This window comes from Phyllostomus discolor, chromosome 5 (genome assembly GCF_004126475.2).
Source record: "Phyllostomus discolor isolate MPI-MPIP mPhyDis1 chromosome 5, mPhyDis1.pri.v3, whole genome shotgun sequence".
NCBI classification, from domain to species: domain Eukaryota; kingdom Metazoa; phylum Chordata; class Mammalia; order Chiroptera; family Phyllostomidae; genus Phyllostomus; species Phyllostomus discolor.
Window position 1 is genome coordinate 110,781,431 of NC_040907.2, and position 16,249 is coordinate 110,797,679.

At 36.0% G+C, this 16,249-nt stretch overlaps 1 protein-coding gene across 1 annotated transcript in view; it reads right to left on the bottom strand.

Annotated features, from left to right (window-relative positions):
• Positions 1 to 16,249, bottom strand: part of BMPR1A (bone morphogenetic protein receptor type 1A) — a 172,824-nt gene that overhangs the window by 84,333 nt on the left and 72,242 nt on the right. Inside the window, 1 exon segment of the mRNA XM_028511171.2 lies at positions 8,068 to 8,182. The gene's annotated coding sequence lies outside the window, so the exon portion shown is untranslated.

Genomic DNA, 16,249 nt, shown 5'->3' on the forward strand with positions numbered 1-16,249 from the left:
TGGGCTCTAAGTCAGAAGCCTGCCACTCTTCCAACATTATATAGCTTTTGAATAAATGACTCCTTTCCTTTTTCACCAAACCTCTGCCTCCAGAATTTGCCTACTGGGCAGTGGGCAGTAGAAACCCACCTGCTGTTTAGTAGTATTACTACTGACCCAACAATCTCTAAGTACTAGCTCAAGAACTCTGCTCCCATAATTACCACCCTCTAATTCATGGGTGTCTAACCTTTTGGTGTCTCTGGGCCACACTGGAAGAAGAGATGTCTTGGGCCACATATTAAATACATTGTAACACGTAATCACAAAAAAAAAATCTCATAATGTTTTACTTTATGATTTTGTGTTGGACCACATTCATAGCCATCCTGCGCTGCATGCAGTCGACAAGCTGAAGGTTGGACACTCCTGCTATAGTTATTTTTAGACACCAGAGAAAAGAAGTTTAGATCTGAGTCATAAAATGGAGAACCTTAGTATACTCAAAGACTTTTTCACAAAATATATCTGGCTTACTCCATATTTTGAATGACCCTGGCTCTAAGCTTATTAGCTTTTTCTTAAAATAGTTTTTTTTATATTATGGAGTAAGAAATCTAGTATATTTGATATACTTGCTATATATTAACTCACTTAATCCCCACGCTAACTTTAATGAGACAAGTTATACAAAATTCTATAAAGTTAAACCTGAAAATCATGAAGTATTACATAATTTTTAAAAGATATTAAAAAATCAAGGTTAATTCAAGAGAGAGTAGAATACACAGGTAGGTCAATAACCTGACTACAAAGTGGAGGTCAATGAGAAGAAAATGGGACAAAGGGAAAGGTGGTGAGGAAGGCAACTGGGTGGCAGGGCAGCAAAGGAGAACTTAGGCTTTGGTATATACAGTTCAACATTTTATATAAGAACTTATTCATGCCTTGCTTATGTAATATCTTAAAAATTAAAAGTTGTTCTGAAAGGAGAGAATCAGACCTCCCCTAACTCCTAAAGGATAAAGAAAGGAAGAAAAGGTAGGAAGTAGATGGAGCTCAGAGAAACTGGAAATTCTACCTGAGAGACAGAGACTGCAAATTACAAATAGTTGAAAGAAGTATTAGGATGGAGGAAGAAGATATGAATTGAACTGTCACTATAGAATATAAAAAATGCTATCATAAATCTTGTGGCATGCTCTCCTCACAGTACCATATACAACTGGAAAACACAAAACCACCTTAAATCTAAAAACACCTGAACTGGAGAATGATCAAATAAGAAAGCCAGGAGCATAACTACCAAAATTAAATTAAGAAAGGAGTTATGACATCTTGGTTATGAAAAGGCAGTATGAATTGAAGAGACTGGAAATAAACTTTCTCTGTCTCCTTTTGCAAAGCCCGTAATAAGCAAAGAGCAAGACCTTTAGGAGAGTGAGTGTGGGACTAAATGTTTAATGCAGTCCATGGAAAGACCAATAGTAAAGGTATAACTCAGCTGTTCCTCAAGCCTAGAGCTATAACTGCTTTGCCATAGTGTAAGTCTCAACAGGCTGCCAGAGCTAACCGATTTTGGTAGACCTAGAGGGAACCCTCATCTGCTAGAATGCAGATGGGAACTTGCAGTTGGGAGTGCCCAAAAGCACTGAGGACCCTTCCCAGGGTATCAAAAAAAAAAAAAACCAAACAGGTAATAATCTATTGGCTCTTTTGTTATCAGTCCCAGGATAGAAATAATTCTGCCTTTTATGCCTATTGTTTGCCACTAAATAATAGATGCCTCCAGTCAGAACTAAATGAGACCTTAGGGAACCCCAAATCCCCAGGTGTGGGTATAAAAATATGCAATTCATTTAAAGGGAATCGTCAACTGGAAAGAAAGGTAAGGCTAAAATCAGAATGGGTGGCTTCTATTTAAACAGAACAGATGACACTGGGTGACAGTAGAAACACAGGACACCTAGATGGTGTCAGTCATACCAGTGAAGAAGAAGAAGCAATTTATGGATGTCAAAATAAAGGGAATGCTAAACTGCATACTGATGTTGAGACCTTAACCCCAAAGGCACTTGTCAGAGCATTTCAAAGAGGTTACTACCAGTAGAACAACAATTATGCCAATATGAAGAAAGGGAGCATTTCTGGGGTTTCTATGGTGCTGGCAGCTGACGTGCTTTTCAACTACTGCTTTTCTTATAAGGAACCCAAGCATGAATCTGCACAAGAACCACTGACAAGGACCTAGCAGAAAGGATGCACTCTGTGAATTCCTTACCTGTGCCTTTCTTTGAGGCTCTCAACTTCTGATGAATGTTTTTATTCTATACACTAACTGAAAATTAACAATTAGTGTTTATAACTGTTACATTTAACTTTAAACTTTTTAAAAAGGTGAGACTGGGTGATTCAGAAGGCTGCCAATATTGATTAGGACTTGGGGAAGAAGAGACTCTCAGCGTTATCAAGCTCCAGTGCAAACTACCTGGATGCTCAGACCCTGATGCAAGAGACTGCAGGTCCAGAGGGCACTAGTAAACTACAAGAGGACCCAGAACTTCATGCCACTTACCCATAGAGACATTGATGTCTCCACTTCTGCTCATACCAATGACTCTATGATAGGCTCCTGGTGACCAGTGACAAAAAAGAGAAAGGTGGGGTCTGGTTACCAGTTACAAGTCAAAATGGACTGCTACTGCTCTACAGCCCTACATGGCTGGTTCTGAAAGACAATGATGACATAACAATTCTCTCACTGGGTATGGTAAAGGGAGAAGTGACCAGAGAAGAAAAAACATGGACTCCCTAGGAGTGGAAAGGCTGACTAGTTAGGGAAATGGAAGGAGCAAAACTATAAAATAAGAGACGAGGAATCTGGAGAACAGCCATGCTGATGGCACAAAGTGCCAATATTTATGCTTCATGTTAATGCCTACCACAGAACACCAACAACAGAGGAAGCATTTAACTACATCCAAACTACGTATGGAATAACTTATCACTGGACATCAGCCAGCTTCTGCTCTTGGCCACCCTGTTTGACCAACAGGGCCATGGAGTGGAGGAGCCACAGTGACAGAGAGGAAGGCTTTATACAGGCCAAGAGCATGGGCTCCTTCTTATGAAGATGACCTAATTACTGCCTGTGTAGGATGCCAAACTGACACATGTGGGTACAGAACTGACACTTTATAGTCAGAGTTCAAACCGAAGCAACTTGGTTCCACTGTCTGTGCTTTTAACAAGAGTATGTTGCCTCCTAAAGTGGCAGAATGTGGTGCTATACATATGGGTTATTAAATGTAAGTCCGGAGAAATAAACAAGTATATACAAAGCAACATGGAGAATCTTAATTCTCCAGTGTTGAAGAAAACAGTGGAAAAAAGGGGCAGTATATTTGTAGCAAAAATCTAATTAAGTCAACTACACATACACATATACATCAACACTATATGTTCTAGAAGGATAAATTCATTCAAATTAAGAGTGGTTTCCTATGGCAAAGAGAAGAAAATGGAAATGGAGATCGAGATTAAAGGAGATAAAAATAAATTAATTGGGGGCCCTGTAAAGAACAAAGATAGTAGTAATTTTACTGTCATAAAATGAAAGACAGATTAAGTCCAGTTCCTGAACCACAGTTCAAAGCAGAGGGAAAATAAAGGGAACATATTGTCATTCTACCTTAAATTGAAAACTAATGTTATTTGTCATAACTAGGAAGTTATAAAAGTAAATATATAACTATGAACATTTTAAAAAATCAATCTGTGTACTACCAAAACTCTTTCTGAATACTACCAGTAGTACACACTCCACACTTTTAGAAAAACTGTTGTTGAAACATTCTTATTCTGAAATAAGAATGCTAGAGGGGATCTTTAAATATAAATATGTCAGTAATTTAATACAAATATTAATCAATTTGAGAGTTTAACTGGATTTATGTTAGAGGGGAAATAACTTGATAATAGTGCAATCAAAAAGCCTAACCTTTTCTTAACATGAATGCTTTCCTTCCTCAATAATGTAATGTTTTCCGGTTTTACACAACTTGTAATTAGGAAACAAACAGTCACTACTTTCTTTTCAATATACAGTGTTGGATATTTCCTAAATATTGTAAAGTCATAAATCATGAATTGAGTTGAAAATAATAAAAGCATCAAAACCAGGTAGTTTTATGTAATGAGGTAATTTCTTATCTCACTATAAGGTAGTTCTCTAAGGATATCACCATACTAACACTTATTGTTAATGTACAACCATCAAATTCTGTTTAATGAATTTCTCCACAGGTCCCTATTCATTTAACAGTAGCTCTTCAAAAACAAGATACCATCCTCCATTAAGTGACAGAATCATACCTGTAAGGAATACTTTAAACCTCCTTAAATTCTACTAACTTTCACATAGCACTTAAAACTATAGCAGAAGAGATAAATATGAACAGAAGAATATTTATTTCTTTCTAAAGTGTTCTTCTAGAAGAGGCAATACTTTGCTTTTTTTTATACTGTCTCCCTTTCAATATGCTAAGGCTTGGAAAATAATGTATAAAATATTTGTTGTATGCAAACAAATGAAGAGACCATGAAATATAGAACATTTTAATGTTTCTCTAAATTTAAAAAACTCAGAATCCAACTGGATTTGAAAAATTACTTATGTTTGCTATTAATGATGCTCAACATTATCCCTCCAGTTCAGATAAAAAATGTGGGTGTCATCACCTCTTTTCAACATCTAGTGACAAATCAGTTCCCCTTCTGCCTTCACAATAGCAATTCCATTTAGTCTTTCTTTTCTATTTCCAAGATTACCACTCTGATTAAATTCCAATTACCTCATGTCTAACTACTGTTACAACTACTTGAGCCCCTGAATCCTCACTCCATTTCTCTAATGATATTCCTACAACACTGCTACAGTAATTTACCTCAAATACACTTTTCTGTATGTCATACTTCCTACCCTTACACCAAGACCTCCACAATACTCCTACAGAAATACTCATTTTCTATTAATCTGCTTTTCTAGAAATGTCTTTTAATTCTTTCTTTAGCTAACCAAATTCTACTCATCTTTCAAAGCCCAGCTCAAATAACCCCTCCTATTTCTATTTGTACTTCTCAGAGCTATAGAACCCTGACTACAAGTAATAACTTACTCCTTTGGTATGCATCACTTTTACCTGGCACTGTTGGTTATCACTGCATATTTTATATATATATCACATATAATACTATATATATGATATATATGTATATATCACATATAATACTATATATATGATATATATGTATATATCACACACACACATATTATTGCTATGACTATAAACAGAGGATGGGGACCATGGTCCTTATTTTATAATTCTGCCTTTGTAACTTGCTATTACACAGTTTAACAAGGATCAAAAAAAGTAATATGCTACAGAACAAAAATAAGTGTTCTGGGGCTTAACTAGGAGGAACATATACTTAGAGTCAAAGTAACAGAGATCAGAAATAAACCTGAGGGATAAACTGGCACTTCAGGTGGATTTTTAGAAGTTGACAGGTCTTCCACAAGAGAGAAACAGAGGAAGAGGCATGCCAGGGGAAAATAACAACATGAACAAAGAGAAAATATAAGACAACTTCAAATCATTGGTTAAAGGGTATATCGTACATGTAGGGGCAGAAAAGAAAATTAAATATATGTCCAATAACCAATGCTTAAAGGTTTTCATAAATTTGGGTATGTTGACCCTTACCTTAATTAATACCTTCATTATTTTTTGCTTAACACAATTAAGAGTATCCTAATTGTCTCTCTGCTTTTGGCATTTCCTACCCCTTCCAAACTATCATTCATGTCACTGCCAGATTAATATTAACAAAACACAATTATAACCCATAATACCTGCTAGAAATTTTCAAAGATGGCTAACTACTCAAAACATAAATCTAAACTTCTAACCATGGCATACAAAGTTCTTCACAATCAAGATCTTTCCAGCCTTGTCCCTCAAACCCCCTCTTATATCATGAATTCAAACAATACAAAATGTTTTCTTCTGTCTTTTGTGCATTCTCTATACATTTCAAACTTCCCCTGCTAATGTTGGATTCTGTGCATGAAATTCTCTTGCCTCTCAAATTTCACTCAGAAATTTTCTATTCACCATAAGATTCTACTCAGATGTCATTTCCTATGTTAAACCTCCCTGATAATTTTCTCTTGTAACAATGTTGGTGGAGCCTTTGTAGATGATGCCACTACACTTTTTAATTTCATATAGAACTTTCCAAATCACACCTGAATTAACTATCTGCATACTCATCTCTAAACATATTCTTTGAGAGCAAAGCAAGGAACATTTTGTATTCTCAGTGCCTAAAAGCGAGTGGCTGGAACAGAATAGGTGTTAGTGAGTATTTAAAGAGAGAAAGAAATGGGTGGCTGCAAAGATGTCAGTCACTTAACACTACACTGCTGAGAGGTTTTAATATTAGAGGAGTTTGTCCTTACTTTGGAAGGCTAACAGACTCACTGACAGTACATGCGAATTATATACAGAAAATTTAAGCAGGCAGCAACATGTAGAGGGAAACAGAGTGAGGAGTGGTACAAAGTTAGGAGAGTCCTGCAATATTTCAGGTGAAATGTAATATAAAGACCTGAACTTGGATGGTGATAGAGGAATTAGAAAAAAGGAAAATATAGAGGTAAAACTGATTAGGACTTGATCTCTGACTAAGGGTAGGAAGAAAGGAAAAGCTGAGAAATCACAGTGAGCACTGAGACTATGAGTAGAGATGACAAAGGGGTCCAGTAACAGAAATGGGAACATTGGGTTATGAAGCATGCAACTGAAAATGAGAATCTAAAGCTTAGGAAAAGTGTCACAAATAAGACATAAGGATAAAATAAGACTATATAGAGGTAGTTATTGAAATCATGAGATTAGAAAAGGCAAAGGAAAAAACAGAAGAATTTCAAAGATAAAACCTTGTAGAAGATCATTATTTAAGAGTAGGGGGAGAAAGCAATTTTGAAGGAGTCAATAAACAGAATTAGAGGAGCACAAGGTCATAGGGACCAAGAGAATTTCAAGAAAGGAAAACAGAAATCACTACAGGGTTCAAAGAGTATGAAACCCAATAAAAGATAATTTATTAGAAAGTCATGAGTATTTTTCAAAAAAGCAAATATAGCAGTTTTGCAGGGGATTATAAGAAGTTGCTATAAGGAAGCAGAAGCAATGAGCAAAGCCTACTATTTCATGACGAAAAAATATAGGCAGCTTCATAAAAGTGTTATGTCCTATCTATTTTTTTAAATGCAGATACCTGAAACATTCAAACCTTTTACCTGACGAGTCTCTAAATGGATGTGAAAATAATTAATGTGAATTCGATGTACATATTGTTTTAGAATGATTTCTTTCCCCTGTCCCTGGTGTTACCACAGTTCTTACTTCTTTAAATGAATTTTATCTCCAAAGATCTATTATTTTAAGATAATTTTATCCTCAATTTTAAATGGGTGAATGTTTCAGAATAATGTAAACATTTTAATATAATCTTCCATTCTGAACTTTGCTTAGTATTCTTTAGAGGGAAAAAATAAATTTATATAATTACTTAATGCTTATTTTTGATAAAGATATTATTAGTTATAAATGAATACTTTTTTTACTCACATTACTAGGTAAGGAGAAATGAGAACTACTTATGATTCATAAGGAAGGTGATTAAAGAAACTAGTAAGTTAAAGTTGTAGCAGTTACTTAAAAGAACTGTTTTCAACTGTTAAAAAAAATGAGAACTTTCACCCTGACTGGTATTGCTCAGTGAGTTGGGTGATGTCCTGCAAACCAATCTGACTCTTGGGCAGGGCACATGTCTGTGTTGTAGGCCATTTCCTGGCCGGGGGAGTATGAGAGGCAACCATTTGACATTTCTCTTCAACATCTATGGTTCTCTCCCTCTCTCCCTCCCTTCCACCTCCTAAAAATAAATTAAATAATTTTTAAAAATTTAATGAGAAATTCCCTATTATTCTAATTATTTTCTTAAGAGTCTTTTCCTTACCTTAGAGATGTGACTAGATAAAACTGTACTTCCAAGTTTCTCCAAACAGCTTTGACCTATGCTTCCATCTCATGAATTCCAAGACAGTATTAAACTGATGCATATTTTCATAAATCTGTTTAGAAAAAAAGAACTTATTTCAGACTGAAAGAGCTTGTATTTGTTGCAACAACACATGTAAAAGCAATACTAAAAATTCATCACGTGTAAAACTGTACATTTTCAATGTAAATTCAATAAAAAATTCTACAGTAATTTAGAAACTTATCAGTTTACCATTTTGAGTATTTTCAACTTTACAAAGGTAATAGTAGTTCTATGGAAAACATTACATGTAAAATTTCTGAATTAGCTCAGGCCTTTGCAAAAAAAAAAAAAAGATCACATCTTAAATTGAACACAGAATCAGCTAGAAGCAGGACCAAAATTTACAATTTTACAACATTCAGATCCCTACTTAGGTAAAAATATATTTGAACATTCAGCTAGTATCCCTATTTTCACTTTTTATCACAAAGTCTCAGTAAGCACTCTTAATTTCAGTCAAACTACTACCTAGAATAATAGGAAATGTGAGGGCAAGAATTACTTGGTTGCTACTACCATTAGTACCCTCTTGCATTATGAGACAATGTTCAAAAATCTAGAAGTTGGAAATAAATGAAAATTTTAAAAATGTATGTGCTGTTCACTTAGAGATCTTAAAAATAATTTCTTCGAATGTATCTTGTAACTAAAACTTCAAAAAGCAAAGTATACTGTTTCATTTTTTAAAGGAAAAACTTCAAGCTGTGTGAACACTACCTATGTCCCATTGCAAGATCAAAGTGCCTTTTCTTCAAGTCCATTTAAGAAGTATCATGTAGGTCACACAGGTTTAGTACTTGGCAATGATGACTAAATTCATGCAAACTGGGGCAATCTGAAACGGTCTCCCATATCAGATAACAGCCTTTCTTAAAGTCAAGAGTCGCCACTCAGCAGACAGGCCTGCTAAATCTTTCATGTGGACAGACTGACGCTGAAAGTAATTAGTAATGCTTTGTCTGCATTTAGCAGCCCTTAACAGCTAGTCTTCTCAATGACTAGTTACCTACAACTTAACCAGATCCCTAATGTTTTTCAAAGTATTCATAACTGTAAAATGCAGACCATCACTCAGAGAAATGAGGGCAGGGGGCAGGGATGGAGACTTGGTTTTTAGGTCTTTTAAATTATTATTTTTGAGATAGTCTTTAAATTTGCCTTATACTAATTTAAAAAAAATTGTGTTTCCATTTTAGAAATGGCATAAAGAGTTTCCTCCAAATTCCTGTTTGCCAACAACTCCATTCTTCCCTAAGGGTGTGTGCGGGAGAGAGGTGAGGCAATCAAATTAACCTATTCTCATAGAGTTTAAAACAGTCCATTAAAGTGACTGTGTTTAAAAATATATGGTGTGGTTCTAATTCAACCAGATATCTTCAATGGATGAAATAATAAAATTAACAGCAAACCACTTACCAACCATTGTTTATTACAACATTATTTATTACAACACAGTATCCTTAGTGTGGGGAAAAAAAGTTTCAAGCTTTAAGCTAAATCTAAAGTTAATAATAAAGGAAAATACATGAACAAAAGAATCTCAGAAAGATCATCTTCAAAGTCCAGAATCATCTATCCTCCCTCTATTCTCTTACATGTACAAATACATAACAAAACATAAACTTCAGAAACCCTTTCTAAAGGCTGAATTTAATACCAGCTAAGTAACAACTGACTTCATTACTAAGAAGTAAATAAAAAACAATCAAAAGGACAGGATGTGCTTCACATGAAGTACAGGTCTGCAAATCACTTTTTGCATACCAGAAATTCTATGAAAAAAGTAAAGCTTTCCTAACTTTGCAAGATAGTGTTAAGGTCATATATACATAAGTACATGTATGTGTAGAAACAGGATTTACATAGGCAAAATGCACCCAACACTTTTAATCACTTAACTTACAGAGTAATTTACCACAAACTTTTAGCATATGAACTTGTGTTTAACAACCACAAGGAATCCAGTTAAAACCAAATACTAAACAAGTATAAATAATACAATTTTCTTTAAAAAAGTATTTTATTTATTAATATTTTGGAGAGATGGGGTGGGAAGAAAAACATCCATTTGTTGTTCCACTTATCTTTGCATTTCTTGGTTGATTTTTATATGTGCCCTGACCAGGGATCAAACCCACAACCTTGGTGTGTCAGGACAACACTCTAGCCAACCAACTAAAGCTATCCAGCCAGGGCAAGTAATAAAATTTTCATCAAAGATTTTGAAATTTTCAAGCCTGTAAGTTTTAGAAAATAAATTAAGTAAAAGGTACCATATTTTGCTGTGTATAATGTGAACTTTTTCATTCAAATTTTTGAGGGAAAAACAACAATGCTCATTACACATGGGTAGTACCTGAAATACCTTCAGTCTGGTTCTTGTGTTTTATGATTATTTGTTACATAAAATTCCCTGTACATAATATATTCAAAAATAAATGCTAAAATTCCTTTATAATATAAAAGTCAAGTATCTAAATATAAATAAATAAAAAGTTGAATTAAGAATTAAAAGATATTTTTTCCCTAAAAGTTTGGGTCAAAAATGTGGGTGTGCATTATTCATGGGAGCACATTATACATGGCAAAATACAGTAATTCTTCTAACAACACATCTAAGCTTCTTAATAACTCATAATTTATGAAAATCAAACCTTTCTAGATATAGTCTACTATTTTGTAATACTCAGTAAGCACCTGCAAACAAATGGGAAAAGTTCTTTTAACCTCACTGTCTTTACAATATATCTTCTTTTGCCATCAAAATGTACACATCCTTCTTGGTTCTCAAATTATTAAAGCGGTTAAATCTTAAACTACTGAGGTACTTTAAAAATCACTAACCAGGGTGCCCTAAAGAACCCATCAGTGATACATATCAATTGTGGATAGTATAACTATCTTCGACTCTGAAGTTATTAGAATGTCACCCATCAACTCCTATATATAAGATTTACTTTATAAAAAAGAACAGTATAAGTAGGCTTTTGATGAATATACTAAGCCTAAGAAAATTTAAGATGACTTGAGTTTCCATCTGATGCCAAAAAACAGATTTCTTAGTATTCACAAAATCAGCAATATTGACTCTACATTTTTTTCCTTCTGCTATTCCAAATCCTTTCTTCCTTGTCATTTTCCTTCTCTTTGCACCCAATAAATCACCCCACACATACTGTATAAACACTGCTATAAACACTACAGCCACATTCATGTAATCTTTTTTAAAAAATAAGAACCTAATTACAAAATAGTATTTTATAAAACATTTCAGTTGGCACTTAAACTAAAGGTATTACTATTAAAATTTTTGGTATATTTACTGGAAAACTCAAAATTATACTTCAGAAAGACATTAACATGCTTTTAGATACAAGTTGAATAAATAGTAAATTTAGGTTTATCACCCACTTCTAATAATAAAGCATGGAACCACATAACACAGGAAAGTTCAACTTTTGAAGAGGCTGTGTTCTAAATGTTCCAAAAGATTCAATTGAATATAAGCTTGATTTTGAAACTCCAGAAGCCTTTTCTCATAAAATCAAAGATATATAAACAATGCTTTAAAACCCATAATACAAATCAATTTTAACACATAATTCTATCACTGCACTCTTCTGCTGAAGCTCATTTCCACACCAAACTCGTAGTTTCTTATTCACTGCTGTATCCTAGAATCTAACACAGTAAATGACACGGAGTAGGAATTCAACAAATATTAGCTGATCTGAAGTACTGAATAACAACTCAATGATATGAAACTGAGTTGTCTAGAAAACTTTACTTATCTGAACTACAGCAGAGAGCCAAAATGCAAAGCAAGCACAAAATCTTCTTCCAAAAGATATAGGAGAAAAAAATGCTTAACACTGAGGTTGGAACACTTTGGTCTGAGTCAATTGTGGCAATTTCCATTCCCCTTGCTAATGAGTGGTTTAGCAGTAAGCATCTGATGTAATTCTGGCCAATAAGACAAGAGACTGTTTACTGGGGTGCTTCTGGGAAAGGTTTTCTTGGCTGATGAAAATAAGACACACAGATAAAAACATCCACTTTTTTTCTGGGCAACTCTGGGTTTGAATGTGTCAAGCAGAATTATGGCAGCCATCTTAGGATCAAGAGGAAGGACACAGCCTCAGAGGACAACCCAACAGATAAAACACGCACTAGAAGATGAAAAGAATTTGGGGTCCTTAGTAATGTTCTTATGCTTGAATAAATTAATCCTTGAACAATTTTATAAACTTGGATCTTTTCATATTATATCAAATCCTTTTATTGCTTAAGCAATTTTCAATTACCAAAAGTAACCCAGCAGATACAGTGATTTAAGAATACACCACTTATTTCCACAAAGTTAACTGCTATGTACACAATGACGACAACTCTAAATTTCTATCTCAATCCAGATCCTTCTTTTGAACTAGACACATATTTCCAAAGTACCAAACAGCTATATCAAATATTTTCTCCAGTGGCACATCAACAGAACAGAATTAATATAAAAGCCATTGCAAAAACTGTTTATGCACTGGTATTCAGTTTTCTGGCTAATTGTGGTACCATCTAGCCAACTGTCAAAGTTTGAGATCTTGTGATCACTAGCCCACCTCCCTCTGCTTCACCTATTATATTTAGGCAGCCAAGTATGAAAATCACTAAAAATTACCAAATGCTGCCTATTCTAACTCTGATATATCTTTAAAACCTGTCTCCCTTATCTCTATGCACATCTAGTGCAGGCTCTCACCTTCATGTAGCCCAGCTCCATTTTTATCTCTTTCACTTTACCTGTGATTCTAAAATACAACTATGCCTCATGGGAAGATTATAAACATAAAAAGTTATTAGGAAAATACAAGTTAAAACTCTGGTGAACTATCAGTACATACCCACTGAAAAGGTCATAATCAAAAGGGCAAACAATTCTATATTGGGGTAAGGGCATGGAGAAACTGGAATTGTCACACTCTGCTGCAGAATGATGCAGTCACTTTGGAGAACACTTTAGCAATTTCTTTAATAAAAGTTACCATTAGAAGAGAAAATGGTGTCCAAGAAGGTGGAAGCTGAGCCCACTTGCTCATGCCCCAGCACAGATTTTCAGCTGATCTTCCAACAAGTGACCTAAACAATCAATGCAATCTTAGCTGATACGAATTTTTGAAGCCAAGGATAGAGGCACCTGCAGCAGAGGAGAGGACAGAAAAAACAGACTGGAAGATCCCACCCCTCCTGCAGGGAGGGCTCCTGTTCCCACACAGGGAACCCCCAACCCTAATCAAGAGAGACTTGGGAGGATATATAGGAGTCTGGGACACAGGCTGCACACACACACCAAGCAGCAGGCCCCAAACTACTGTGCCAACCAGGAGAGTTCAAGAGACAAATTCTGTCTCCTGAAACTGCTGGAGGCAGCAGCAGGCTGCGGACAGCCCTGACCAAGAGAGACTTTTGCCTTTTGGGGAGGCGGAGTGTACAGAGAGCCAGACAGTGGTTCAGTGCTGCAGTGTGGGTACTACATAGGGACATTTTAAAAGAGGGGAGCTGAGGCATGGCTAGGCAGGGACTCCATGTGAGCATGCAGCTGCCCTGCCAGCAAAAAGGACAGATGAAAGCGTGGTTCGTACCCACTGAGTCCAGCTTGCTAGGAAAAATAGAAGGCTGCACAGTGAAGGGATTGTGGGTCCCACCCAGCACAGCTGGCAAGCAGGGAGTGCGTGTGCAGAAAGGAGGGTTTGGTCTGAGCCTCCCACATGAGCAGTGGGCTAAAAGCTGGACAGGAAAAAGCTGAGCACCTGAGATTCTCTGCAGCCAGGTAGGGCCACTAATAAAGCTCTGGAAAGAGGAAGGTGTGACCAACCTGCACCTGTAGGACTCTAAATTTCACAGAACAGTAAGGCCAGGCTCAAGAACACTCTGCCCGGTGGTGCATTTCAGCAGAGGAATAAAAGAGAATCTCCAAAGGACCCCTTTATGAACTTTTACCAGACACTTTGCTGCCTCCTCTTTGGGTCCTATCCCATTGAAAACAGCAGAGCAGAGAGATTAGAAATTGGCGCAGCAAGAGGTACATAGGGCCCCACCCAGCCTCAGTTCTCACAAAGAACTCCAATCAACACCAAGCAGTAAACAGCTCACCCTTTTACAAAGACTGGTCCCTCACATGAAACAGCTAATTCATCAGAAACTACACATTATAGGAAATAATCTGGGAGAGACCAAGATGTGTAGCACTGGGGTAAGGGGTACACACCACCATCTTTCCCGAAGACTGAACAGGGCCTCCCAGGAGAAAACCAGGGATCCCACCTTCCCACTGCCCCTCTAAAGGTAGGTGGAGATGGTATGCTCGGTGCTTTCCACCATTAGATGAACCAAGCCTGGGCCTTGTGCTGATAAAAAACCAGCAGGAAAAAAGAGTGAGGACCAGCCAAGCCTCAAGCAGACAGCCACAGGCTGTGGATCACTTGTAGTCTCGAAGAGGTTCCCTAAAGCTAGAGTGGGACACCAGCTGACATTACCAGAGAGAAGCCAAAAGGACACAACAGTAGGCAAACACAGACTCTGCTAAGAGGAATTCCACCTCATTCTTTTTCATTACTTGCAATACTTTTCTACTGCATAGTTTTTTAACTTTGTTCCTTTGTCTTCAATTTTGTTCCTATTATTTCACTATTTTTATTTTTAATACTTTTTAAAATTATTTTTTTTAGTTTTATTTCAGAGCTCCTATTTTGCTCATCCCGTCTCTTACTCCATTTTGTCTTCATTCTTTTCTTTATTTTTGTTTTAAATTTTGTTTTCCCTTTCTATGCTTTGTTTCTACTCCTCAGTCTTACTATATCTTGTATCTCCTCCTGCCATCCTCTCAAAGCCATCTTTCTCTCCATTAGTCATCTCAAGTTCTTTTTTATTCACTTTATTCCTATTCACTTTTTAAAATTTTAAATCATATTTTACTGGTCCCCATCCTATTCTATTTCACCTCCTACTGTCCTGTATTATTTTATTTTCTCCCTCAGCCTGCTTTCTGTTACACTTGTTATTTCTCCTACCTCTATCCTCTTGAAATAATTTTTCTTTCCTTTAGACATCTCACAATCTTTTTTTCTTTCTAATAATATTCTTATCCTCTTTCCACCTTTATTAATCTTTGCTCATTTTGTTGTAGATATCATTGTAGTGGTTGTTTTTCTTTAATTTGGTTCCTACTTTTTCACTGTTTTTTTCTAACATCATATTGTACTCTTTCCCTTTCTGACTCCATTTTGTCCTATTCTTCCCTATTTTATTTACATTGTGGATTTGATTTTATTTTCTGCACCTTGTTTCTACTCCCTACTCTTACTATTTCTCCTCCATCTACCCACTCAAAATCATTTTTCTTTCTGTTAGTCACCTCGTATTCTTCTTCCTTTTGTATAATATTCGTATTCTCTTTCCAACATTATTAATCTTAGCTGATTTGCTTTGATATTGCAGTAGTGTTTGAGGGTATTTTGCTGCTACAGGTTTTGTTTTGCTCTGGCAGCTCTTGTACAATGGCATACAAGATGTGGCAGGGGTTGTGACTCTCCACCAGCTGGAGGGGCAACCCACCAATGAACAAGCCAACAACTACCAAAACCCAGTTATAACAAGAGAGCCCACATGAACTGCATGAAAGGCATCTCTAGAGTATGCAGCTTAGGAGTTCAAGGAAGACTATACCACTGAGCCCCACAGGTCCCCTACCACAGAAGGCCACCCACGAAAACAGGGAGTCAAAGCAAATCAATATAATATCAATATAATATGTAGAAACAAACAAGGGGGAGACAAAGAACCCCCAATTGAAAGGAAAGGAAGAATCCCCAGAAAGAATGTAAGTGAGTTGAGGCAATCAATTTATCAGACATAGAGTTCAAAGTAACCATTATAAGGATGCTGAAGGAACTCAGAAGTACAAGGAATTTAGTGGGAACTACATCAGCATGAAAAAAGGACATAGAAACTACAAATAAGAACCAGGAGGAAATGAAGAATATACTAGAAAGAACTAAAACAGGCTAGATGAAGCAGAGAATTCAATCAGCAAGTTGGAAGACAA